The 12,854-nt window shown below is 40.8% G+C and overlaps 1 long non-coding RNA gene across 1 annotated transcript in view; it reads right to left on the bottom strand.

Annotated features, from left to right (window-relative positions):
• The window catches only part of LOC307191918, a 149,145-nt gene extending 142,989 nt beyond the window's left edge, over positions 1–6,156 (bottom strand). The window contains exon 1 of the long non-coding RNA XR_013829888.1: positions 5,680–6,156. This is a non-coding gene — a long non-coding RNA (uncharacterized lncRNA). The remainder of the gene's footprint in view (positions 1–5,679) is intronic.
• Between the last annotated feature and the right edge of the window lie 6,698 nt (positions 6,157–12,854).

Here is a 12,854-nt window from a genome sequence, read left to right as displayed (position 1 = left end):
GATTGTACCTGTAAGCTTAGTCTCTGGTTCTGCCCACATGCTGTGATTCATCAATTTGCCCATCTGGGGTACTGCAGACACCCCAGGCCTAGATCTTAATCATGCTCTCTGGATTCCAACACCACACACACACACACACACACACACATTTCCAACTATTCTTTCTGAACCTTTGCACTCCTAACCTCTTACCCTCACATCAAGCTGTCTGCCTGACCCAACCTGGCCTGGTTCCCAGACCAGAGGCCTCTAGGCTTGCCCTATCTTGTAGCCATCCTGCTGCCAAAATATGTTAGGTATAAGAGCATTTTTAGAAGTTCAGAAAAGAAGCCAAGTGTGTGTAGCAGGGCATATATGTCTAAATTCTCCTAATAATAGGATGAAACATCAATCATCTGAGAATTATATCATTAGAAATGTTTTAGAACACAATGAAAAGGGATCAGCAGTCATTCACCTGCAAGTCCATGGTATCATAAGCCAATAAGATTTCATTACTAAAAAATCCAATAAACCTCTTCATAAATGACTCCTGGCAGGACACATTTATTTGTCTGGCTACACAGATTCCATCTCCTTTGTTTGGACAGAGTACCCCTGCTTCCTTTTTGGCGCCTTACCTTCCTGTCACAGTAAGCAGCTTTGATAGGATTGTCAACCAAGGCACACTGCACTCTCAAGCCAAGAGAAGAGCATGTGGTCCAAGCTGGACCCATCAGACCCCTGGGATTTTGGAAACTAAATGGTTGGAGGTCATCTGTTACAGCAAAGTTTCCTGACAAAATGGTCAAATAGTTCCAACTTCTTTGCCATTAGGAACTACTGTTCTCTTCTGATCTAGCTTTCCAAGGAACAGAACAATTTTCAGTAAAAACATTTTAATAACTCCCACCACAGGACAGGATACAGAGTTTATTCATTCATTCAAAAAATATTTATTACATTTACTGACTTTGCTCTGGCCGTGACACAGTAAAAAACAAACAAAAATGCAAAATATAGTTTTCAAGACATTGGGCAGAAGACAATGAAGAGCAGCGATCCCTGAAAGATGGAAAACATATGAAATGAGTCCTGAAATTACCTCAGTCTTCTACGACCTGGCTCTGGCATAGGGAGGGGGAACCCAGGAAAAACCCCAAGGAAAACCCCAAGATCTCCCTCCATTGGGGAGAACTGGGAATACAGGGAGGCCAAGGCAGCTACAGTACACAGCACAGAGTACCATAGAAGAGAAAACTGCATAGAGAGCTTCACAGATTTACAGAGGACTTGCCCTTGAGCAAGTACTCACACTAAGTACTGATTAGTGCCCTGTAGTAAGGAAAGTGCCTACGGCTGAGAAAAGAAGCACACGAGGATTAGAGGACATAATCTCCAGAAATCATCCAGGAGCTGAAGTAGTTCCTCTTCCCACCAGCCAGAGTGGAGAAACTCATAATTCATGGGGCATTTGGGAGAGTACTCAGAAGTGTTTTGCCTCAGTAGTGGGCTTTTTTTTTTTTTTTTTTTAGCCCTAGGCTAAAGCTCTGGTCTTGTCTAAAAAAGCTTAAAAACAAGACCTGAAAGGATCAAACCATTCCAAGGCACTTAATTTTCTTTGAATTCATTTTTAAGTCTAAAATTATTTCAAAATAAGTCTTTAAAAAGTGACAGCACAAAACATCACGTGCCAAGAAAAGAAGACCTAAATCAAACTTCTAGAGATGAAAACTACAATGTCTGAGATATAAAGTACACTGGATGGCATTAACAGCAGATTAGACATGGCAGAAAGAAGAATTTGTGAACTTAAAGACACAGCAATAGGAACTATTTAAAATGAAACACGGAGAGGAAAAACTAAAAGGAAAGAGCATCTGTGAACTGTGTGACAACTTCAAGAGGCCTAACATATATGTAACTGGAATCCCTGAAGGAGGGAGTGAGGCAGAAAAAATATGTAAAGAAATGAGGATGAAATTTTTCCAAATTTCATTACCCACAGATCCAGGAAGCTCAATAAACCCTAAGCACTAGAAACTCAAAGAAAACCATGCCAAAAGCATGTCATAATTAAAATAGAGATAAAGAGAAAAATCTTAAAATCATTCAGAGAGTGTGGTAAATACAAAAGACTTTTATTAAGAACTACTGTGTTCCAATGCTTAAGGGGTTATTATTTTTGTTACTTTTCTTTCTTCTTCCTCCCTTTCTTCCTCTCTCTCTCCTCTCTCTAAGAATATAAAGTCTAAGAGAACATATATATGTTTTCACTTTGAATCCCTGGCTCTTTGGATTCCAAGGATATGTAACAGAGAAATACTTTCTTCATAAATCAGACACTCTCCTTGCCTTATAGGAATTTGTTGTGGTCTAGAAAATAGTATAAAAGACTCAATATTCAAGCTTCCAGACTTCTGCTTTATTTTTCTTGAGGATGCCTATTGCCAAGTACTCCTAAACATATGACAAAGATGAGTGTTCAAAGTTACTCACAGATAAAATGTCACAAATGAAAAATAAATTTTTTATCATTGTCCATGTATTTTGAAAGGAAAGGCATCATTCTGAAGCTGATTATACTTGGTGATTGTACTCACAGAGAGGAGAAGGGAGACCTGAGAGGGAAGGGTAGGAAGATTTCCAACCTCAAGGCCTTTGGTATATTTAAAAGTATAGAGAGGTGGAAAGTCATAACAACTGTGAATGTGTGTGTATGTGTGTGTGTGTGTGCGTACATAGTGGGACAGGCAGATCTCAGAGGTGAATCTTCTGTTATCTCCCACTTCACAAAATATACCCAAATATTTCTTTATGCCAAATACACTTCTTTGCTTATGACCAACACTGGAAGATGTTAGAAATGTTCCATTTGGACATTCAACATGGAATATGCTGTGTGCTATACAGAATTTTTAGCACACTACTTGGTGTTTATTTGGATGTAAGCACAAAGCCTAGACTCAGTCTTTTCACTTAGCCTCTCTTCCTCCCTTTCCTCTTCATCTGTTATTTTCCTTTGCAATTAATGTGTCCATCTCTTCAAAAAGGAAGAACAAAAAGCTTGAACTGAGAAGATTTTTCGGTTCACTTTGGTTGTTCTACAACTCATTATCCCTCAATTGACCACCGGAGACTCTGCTGCCATATATTTAAATCACCCTAGGCATGAGCTGGGGATGGATTTATCATGAAACTTTTATAATAGAGAGGGTCACAAGGAAGAGAGTGCTTTTAAATGTCTCCTCTCCTGCAGGCAGGTGATAACTTCACTCTTTGGTGAGTCCCTGCTGCTTTACTAGTACATTCAGATGTTTTTATTCTAAGAGGAAAGTATAATGGATGAACATAAAATTTTAGTATTTGGGACAGTTAGACTGCACACCAGGTACTTGGATCTTTTTTCTATCTTTAATGTATTTTAAGATCAGTTATACTTAATGCTTCTGATTTCAGCTGGTTCCCAAGGCAAATGAAAAAAAAAAAAAAGATTTGTAGGAAACCTAGATAGTTTGAGTTTCAAGGAACTGTTCTGTCCAAATTTCCATCCAGAGTTTCTATTACATTCATAATAGCACCAACCTTCTAAAGTGAATGGGAATAGTATTAGGAGCAAGACCACTGCATTGGAGTTGTGCCCTTGTGTGGTGCAGACAGTACAACTCACAAACTACAATGAGTGGTGTCCCCTAGAAAGCATAGGACACAACCTAAACAAATTGCAATGCAGCCCTAAGCAACAGTGACACAGAAATTTAAAACACGGCAACGAGACTGAGCGTTGGATCAGGAACTCAAGTGAAGAGCCTGGGCAAAAGAGTCAAAGCCAAGAAGAAGTTTTGGATTTTGGATGATGGGTACAGGCATTCACAGCAAGAACATAACTCTTTGCCTCATCCTAGGCTGTCATGGCTTTACCAGTATTTACCTTGGTATAGTTTACACAGGCCTCATTACCCAACCCAGACTTGTGGTCCTCCATAACCATAATATTTTTCTCCTGTTCCCTCTCAGGTCCCCACTTCGTTCAAGTTCCCATTGTGGTGATTCTACCAACAGAACCTTATATTTTGGATTTCCAATATGAATACAAGGCCTTACAAATGGGCATGCAAAAAAAAAAAATGATCTAGGAATTTGCTCAAAAGAAATTGTCATTAGTTACTAACAATGATGATAGTATGAAACAACATAAATGTCCAACAACAGTGAATTGTTTAAATAAACTATGTTATAGTTGTACAGTGGAGTACTAGGGAGTCATTTAAACTGATTTTGTGGACAAAATCTTAATCGTGGAGAAAGATGTTTAAGATGTGTGGGTAAGTTTAAAAATAAAGCTTCAGGGCTTTCCTGGTGGCACAGTGGTTAAGAATCTGCCTGCCAAGGCAGGGGACACGGGTTCAAGCCCTGGTCCGGGAAGATCCCACGAGCGGCGGAGCAACTAAGCCCACATGCCACAACTACTGTGTCTGCGCTCTAGAGCCCGTGAGACACAACTACAAAGTCCAGGCGCCCGAACTACTGAAGCCCACGGGCCCTAGAGCCCATGCTCCACAACAAGAGAAGCCACCACAATGAGAAGCCCGCGCACCGCAAAGAAGAGTAGCCCCCGCTCACCGCAACTAGAGAAAGCCCGCGCGCAGCAACAAAGACCCAATGCAGCCAAAAATAAATTAATTAATTAATTTAAAAATAATAATAATAAGGCTTCAATACAGTGTGACTACAACAATTTTTTAAAAACTCTGTCTAGGGCTTCCCTGGTGGCGCAGTGGTTGAGAGTCCGCCTGCCGATGCAGGGGACGCGGGTTCGTGCCCCGGTCTGGGAAGATCCCACATGCCGCGGAGAGGCTGGGCCCGTGAGCCGTGGCTGCTGAGCCTGCGCGTCCGGAGCCTGTGCTCCGCAACGGGAGAGGCCACAACAGTGAGAGGCCCGCGTACTGTGGAAAAAAAAAAAAAAACTCTGTCTAGACATAGGGAGGAAGACTTAAATGATACACACCAAAATATTGGCAATATTTCTTTCTGAGTGGTGGAATTAATTTTAATAACAGTTATTGTGAAATTGTTTCATCTCTATCACAAAAATAGCAGTTATCATTATATAAAAATAGGAAGAAATAAAGCCCAAAGAAGAAAATTTAAATTACCCACAATCCTACCATCCAGAAAAAAAAAGCTGTTAACGTTTTGGAATATACCTTCCTGAACTTTTTAAATATTAAAAACAACTTTTTTCTCATTATAAAAATAATACAGGGGTTTTTTGCTTCCGGGAAGATGGCGGAAGAGTAAGACGCGGAGATCACCTTCCTCCACACAGATACACCAGAAATACATCTACACGTGGAACAACTCCTACAGAACACCTACGAACGCTGGCAGAAGACCTCAGACCTCCCAAAACCCAAGAAACTCCCCACATACCTGGGTAGGGCAAAAGAAAAAAGAATAAACAGAGACAAAAGGATAGGGACGGGACCTGCACCAGTGGGAGGGAGCTGTGAAGGAGGAAAGGTTTCTACACACTAGGAAGCCCCTTCGCGGGCAGAGACTGCGGGTGGCGGGGGGGAAAGCTTCCAAGCCGCGGAGGAGAGCACAGCAACAGGGGTGCGGGGGACAAAGCGGAGAGATTCCCGCACAGAGTATCAGGGCCGACCGGCACTCACCAGTCCGAGAGGCTTGTCTGCTCACCTGCCGGGGCGGGCGGGGCTGGGAGTTGAGGCTCGGGCTTCGGTCGGAGCGCCGGGAGAGGACTGGGGTTGGCGGCGTGAACACAGCCTGCAGGGGGTTAGTGCACCACGGCTGGCCGGGAGGGATTCCGGGGAAAAGTCTGGACCTGCCGAAAAGGCAAGAGACTTTTTCTTCCCTCTTTGTTTCCTGGTGCGCGAGGAGAGGGGATTAAGAGCGCTGCTTAAAAGAGCTCCAGAGACGGGCGCGAGCCGTGGCTAAAAGCGCGGACCCCAGGGACGGGCATGAGACGCTAAGGCTGCTGCTGCCGCCACCAAGAAGCCTGGGTGCGAGCACAGGTCACTATCCACACCCCCCTTGCGGGGAGCCTGTGCAGCCCTCCACTGCCAGGGTCCCAGGATCCAGGGGCAACTTCCCCGGGAGAACGCACGGCGCGCCTCAGGCTGGTGCAAAGTCACGCCGGCCTCTGCTGCCGCAGGCCCGCCCCGCACTCCGTGCCCCTCCCGCCTCCGCGGCCTGAGTGAGCCAGAGCCCACGAATCAGCGGCTCCTTTAACCCCGTCCTGTCTGAGCGGAGAACAGACGCCCTCCGGCGACCTACACGCAGAGGCGGGGCCAAATCCAAAGCTGAGCCCCTGGCAGCTGTGAGAACAAAGAAGAGAAAGGGAAATCCCAGCAGCCTCAGGTGCAGCGGATTAAAGCTCCACAATCAACTTGATATAGCCTGCATCTGTGGAATACATGAACAGACAATGAATCATCCCAAATTAAGGAGGTGGACTTTGAGAGCAAGATTTATGATTTTTTCCCCTTTTCCTCTTTTTGTGAGTGTGTATGTGTATGCTTCTGTGTGAGATTTTGTCTGTATAGCTTTTCTTCCACCATTTATCCTAGGGTTCTATCCGTCCGTTTTTTTTTTTTAATTTTTTTTCTTTTTTTCTCTTAATAATTATTTTTTATTTTAAAAACTTTATTATATTTTATCTTACTTTATTTTATTTTACTTTACCTTCTTTCTTTTTTTCCTTCCCTCCTTCCTCCCTCCCTTCTTTCTTTCTTTCTACTTCTACTAATTCTTTCTTTCTACTTTTTCCCCCTTTTATTCTGAGCCGTGTGGATGAAAGGCTCTTGGTGCTGCAGCCAGGAGTCAGTGCTGTGCCTCTGACGTGGGAGAGCCAACTTCAGGACACTGGTCCACAAGACACCTTCCAGCTCCACATAATAGCAAACGGCGAAAATCTCCCAGAGATCTCCATCTCAACACCAGCACCCAGCTTCACTCAACGACCAGCAAGCTACAGTGCTGGACATCCTATGCCAAACAACTAGCAAGACAGGAACACAACCACACCCATTAGCAGAGAGGCTGCCTAAAATCATAATAAGTCCACAGACACCCCAAAACACACCACCAGACATGGACCTGCCCACCAAAAAGACAAGATCCAGCCTCATCCACCAGAACACAGGCACTAGTCCCCTCCACGAGTAAGCCTACACAACCCACTGAACCAACCTTGGCCACTGGGGACAGACACCAAAAACAACGGGAACTATGAACCTGCAGCCTGCAAAAAGGAGACCCCAAACACAGTAAGATAAGCAAAATGAGAAGACAGAAAAACACAGCAGATGAAGGAGCAAGATAAAAACCCACCAGACCTAACAAATGAAGAGGAAATAGGCAGTCTACCTGAAAAAGAATTCAGAATAATGATAATAAAGATGATCCAAAATCTTGGAAATAGAGTAGACAAAATGCAAGAAACATTTAATAAGGACCTAGAAGAACTAAAGATGAAACAAACAATGATGAACAACACAATAAATGAAATGAAAAATACTCTAGATGGGATCAATAGCAGAATAACTGAGGCAGAAGAACTGATAAGTGACCTGGAAGATAAAATAGTGGAAATAACTACTGCAGAGCAGAATAAAGAAAAAAGAATGAAAAGAACTGAGGACAGTCTCAGAGACCTCTGGGACAACATTAAACACACCAACATTCGAATTATAGGGGTTCCAGAAGAAGAAGAGAAAAAGAAAGGGACTGAGAAAATATCTGAAGAGATTATAGTTGAAAACTTCCCTAATATGGGAAGGGAAATAGTTAGACAAGTCCAGGAAGCACAGAGAGTCCCATACAGGATAAATCCAAGGAGAAATCCGCCAAGACACATATTAATCAAACTGTCAAAAATTAAATACAAAGAAAACATATTAAAAGCAGCAAGGGAAAAACAACAAATAACACACAAGGGAATCCCCATAAGGTTAACAGCTGATCTTTCAGCAGAAACTCTGCAAGCCAGAAGGGACTGACAGGACATATTTAAAGTGATGAAGGAGAAAAACCTGCAACCAAGATTACTCTACCCAGCAAAGATCTCATTCAGATTTGATGCAGAAATTAAAACCTTTACAAATAAGCAAAAGCTGAGAGAGTTCAGCACCTCCAAACCAGCTTTACAACAACTGCTAAAGGAACTTCTCTAAAAAAGAAACACAAGAGAAGGAAAAGACCTACAATAACGAACCCCAAACAATTAAGAAAATGGGAATAGGAACATACATATCGATAATTACCTTAAATGTAAATGGACTAAATGCTCCCACCAAAAGACAAGACCCATATATTTGCTGTCTACAAGAGACCCACTTCAGACCTAGAGACACATACAGACTGAAACTAAGGGGATGGAAAAAGATATTTCATGCAAATGGAAACCAAAAGAAAGCTGGAGTAGCAATTCTCATATCAGACAAAATAGACTTTAAAATAAAGACTATTTGAAGAGACAAAGAAGGACACTACATGATGATCAAGGGATCGATCCAAGAAGAAGATATAACAATTGTAAATATTTATGCACCCAACATAGGAGCACCTCAATACATAAGGCAAATACTAACAGCCATAAAAGGGGAAATCGACAGTAACACATTCATAGTAGGGGACTTTAACACCCCACTTTCACCAATGGACAGATCATCCAAAATGAAAATAAATAAGGAAACACAAGCTTTAAATGATACATTTAAAAAGATGGACTTAATTCATATTTATAGGACATTCCATCCAAAAACAACAGAATACACATTTTTCTCAAGTGCTCATGGAACATTCTCCAGGATAGATCATATCTTGGGTCACAAATCAAGCCTTGGTAAATTTAAGAAAATTCAAATTGTATCAAGTATCTTTTCTGACCACAACGCTATGAGACTAGATATCAATTACAGGAAAAGATCTGTAAAAAATACAAACACATGGAGGCTAAACAATACACTACTTACTAATGAAGTGATCACTGAAGAAATCAAAGAGGAAATCAAAAAATATCTAGAAAAAAATGACAATGGAGACACAACGGCCCAAAATCTATGGAATGCAGCAAAAGCAGTTCTCAGAGGGAAGTTTACAGCAATACAATCCTACCTTAAGAAACAGGAAACATCTCGAATAAACAACCTAACCTTGCACCTAAAGCAATTAGAGAAAGAAGAACAAAAAAATCCTGAAGTTAGCAGAAGGAAAGAAATCATAAAAATCAGATCAGAAATAAATGAAAAAGAAATGAAGGAAACGATAGCAAAGATCAATAACACTAAAAGCTGGTTCTTTGAGAAGATAAACAAAATTGATAAACCATTAGCCAGACTCATCAAGAAAAAAAGGGAGAAGACTCAAATCAATAGAATTAGAAATGAAAAAGGAGAAGTAACAACTGACACTGCAGAAATACAAAAGATCATGAGAGATTACTACAAGCAACTCTATGCCAATAAAATGGACAACCTGGGAGAAATGGACAAATTCTTAGAAATGCACAACCTGCCAACGCTGAATCAGGAAGAAATAGAAAATATGAACAGACCAATCACAAGCACTGAAATTGAAACTGCGATTAAAAATCTTCCAAAAAACAGAAGCCCAGGACCAGATGGCTTCACAGGCGAATTCTATCAAACATTTAGAGAAGAGCTAACACCTATCCTTCTCAAACTCTTCCAAAATATAGCAGAGGGAGGAACACTCCCAAACTCATTCTACGAGGCCACCATCACCCTGATACCAAAACCAGACAAGGACATCACAAAGAAAGAAAACTACAGGCCAATATCACGGATGAACATAGATGCAAAAATCCTCAACAAAATACTAGCAAACAGAATCCAACAGCACATTAAACGGATCATACACCATGATCAAGTGGGGTTTATTCCAGGAATGCAAGGATTCTTCAATATATGCAAATCAATCAACGTGATACACCATATTAACAAATTGAAGGAGAAAACCATATGATCATCTCAATAGATGCAGAAAAAGCTTTCGACAAAATTAAGCACCCATTTATAATAAAAACCCTGCAGAAAGTGGGCATAGAGGGAACTTTCCTCAACATAATAAAGGCCATATATGACAAAACCACAACAAACATCGTTCTCAATGGTGAAAAACTGAAAGCATTTCCACTAAGATCAGGAACAAGACAAGGTTGCCCACTCTCACCACTCTTATTCAACATAGTTTTGGAAGTTTTAGCCACAGCAATCAGAGAAGAAAAGGAAATAAAAGGAATCCAAATCAGAAAAGAAGAAGTAAAGCTGTCACTGTTTGCAGATGACATGATACTATTCATAGAGAATCCTAAAGATGCTACCAGAAAACTACTAGAGCTAATCAATGAATTTGGTAAAGTAGCAGGATACAAAATTAATGCACAGAAATCTCTGGCATTCCTATACACTAATGATGAAAAATCTGAAGGTGAAATCAAGAAAACACTCCCATTTACCATTGCAACAAAAAGAATAAAATATCTAGGAATAAACCTACCTAAGGAAACAAAAGAACTGTATGCAGAAAATTATAAGACACTGATGAAAGAAATTAAAGATGATACAAATAGATGGAAAGATATACCATGTTCTTGGATTGGAAGAATCAACATTGTGAAAATGACTGTACTACCCAAAGCAATCTACAGATTCAATGCAATCCCTATCAAACTACCACTGGCATTTTTCACAGAACTAGAACAAAAAATTTCACAATTTGTATGGAAACACAAAAGACCCCGAATAGCCAAAGCAATCTTGAGAACGAAAAACGGAGCTGGAGGAATCAGTCTCCCTGACTTCAGACTATACTACAAAGCTAAAGTAATCAAGACAGTGTGGTACTGGCACAAAAACAGAAAGATAGATCAATGGAACAGGATAGAAAGCCCAGAGATAAACCCACGCACATATGGTCACCTTATCTTTGATAAAGGAGGCAGGAATGTACAGTGGAGAAAGGACAGACTCTTCAATAAGTGGTGCTGGGAAAACTGGACAGGTACATGTAAAAGTATGAGATTAGATCACTCCCTAACATCATACACAAAAATAAACTCAAAATGGATTAAAGACCTAAATGTAAGGCCAGAAACTATCAAACTCTTAGAGGAAAACATAGGCAGAACACTCTATGACATAAATCACAGCAAGATCCTTTCTGACCCACCTCCTAGAGAAATGGAAATAAAAACAAAAATAAACAAATGGGACCTAATGAAACTTCAAAGCTTTTGCACAGCAAAGGAAACCATAAAGAAGACCAAAAGACAGCCCTCAGAATGGGAGAAAATATTTGCAAATGAAGCAACTGACAAAGGATTAATCTCCAAAATTTACAAGCAGTTCATGCAGCTCAATAACAAAAAAACAAATAACCCAATCCAAAAATGGGCAGAAGACCTAAATAGACATTTCTCCAAAGAAGACATACAGACTGCCAACAAATACATGAAAGAATGCTCAACATCATTAATCATTAGAGAAATGCACATCAAAACTACAATGAGCTATCATCTCACACCAGTCAGAATGCCCATCGTCACAAAATCTAGAAACAATAAATGCTGGAGAGGGTGTGGAGAAAAGGGAACCCTCTTGCACTGTTGGTGGGAATGTAAATTGATACAGCCACTGTGGAGAACAGTATGGAGGTTCCTTAAAAAAACTACAAATAGAACTACCATATGACCCAGCAATCCCACTACTGGGCATATACCCTGAGAAAACCATACTTCAAAAAGAGTCATGTACCAAAATGTTCATTGCAGCTCTATTTACAATAGCCCAGAGATGGAAACAACCTAAGTGTCCATCATCGGATGAATGGATAAAGAAGATGTGGCACATATATACAATGGAATATTACTCAGCCATAAAAAGAAATGAAATTGAGCTATATGTAATGAGGTGGATAGACCTAGAGTTTGTCATACAGAGTGAAGTAAGTCAGAAAGAGAAAGACAAACACTGCATGCTAACACATATATATGGAATTTTAGAAAAAAAAAAAGTCATGAAGAACCTAGGGGTAAGACAGGAATAAAGACACAGACCTTCTAGAGAATGGACTTGAGGATATGGGGAGGGGGAAGGGGAAGCTGTGAGAAAGCGCGAGAGAGGCATGGACATATATACACTACCAAACGTAAGGTAGATAGCTAGTGGGAAGCAGCCGCATAGCACAGGTAGATCAGCTCAGTGCTTTGTGACCGCCTGGAGGGGTGGGATAGGGAGGGTGGGAGGGAGGGAGATGCAAGAGAGAAGAGATATGGGAACATATGTATATGTATAACTGATTCACTTTGTTATAAAGCAGAAACTAACACACCATTGTAAAGAAATAAAAAATTAAATTAAATTAAAAAAAATAATGATACAGGGGCTTCCCTGGTGGCGCAGTGGTTTAGAGTCCGCCTGCCGATGCAGGGCGCACGGGTTCGTGCCCCAGTCCGGGAAGATCCCACATGCCATGGAGCGGCTGAGCCCCTGAGCCATGGCCGCTGAGCCTGTGCATCCGGAGCCTGTGCTCCGCAACGGGAGAGGCCACAACAGTGAGAGACCTGCGTACCGCAAAAAAAAGAAAAAAAAACAAAAAAAACATATTGAATGTCGAAAAATTGAAAATATAGATGAGCAAAAAGAAAAACATTTATTGAATGATTTTTATTTTCTTTCTTTTGCTTATTTTATATTACAGATCTTCAACAATGAATATATATTGATTCATAATGAAAAATTTTTGAAGTATTGATCATGCCTCATATTTCCTCAGCTTCACCTGAATTGCAAGAATTCAGAAAAGAAAGTCACTTGGTGTTAATGGTTGAT

The sequence above is a fragment of the Stenella coeruleoalba genome, assembly GCF_951394435.1.
Source record: "Stenella coeruleoalba genome assembly, chromosome: 9".
Lineage (NCBI taxonomy): Eukaryota > Metazoa > Chordata > Mammalia > Artiodactyla > Delphinidae > Stenella > Stenella coeruleoalba.
Note: the sequence above shows the minus strand (reverse complement) of the source record. Positions and strands in the feature narration are given on the sequence as shown.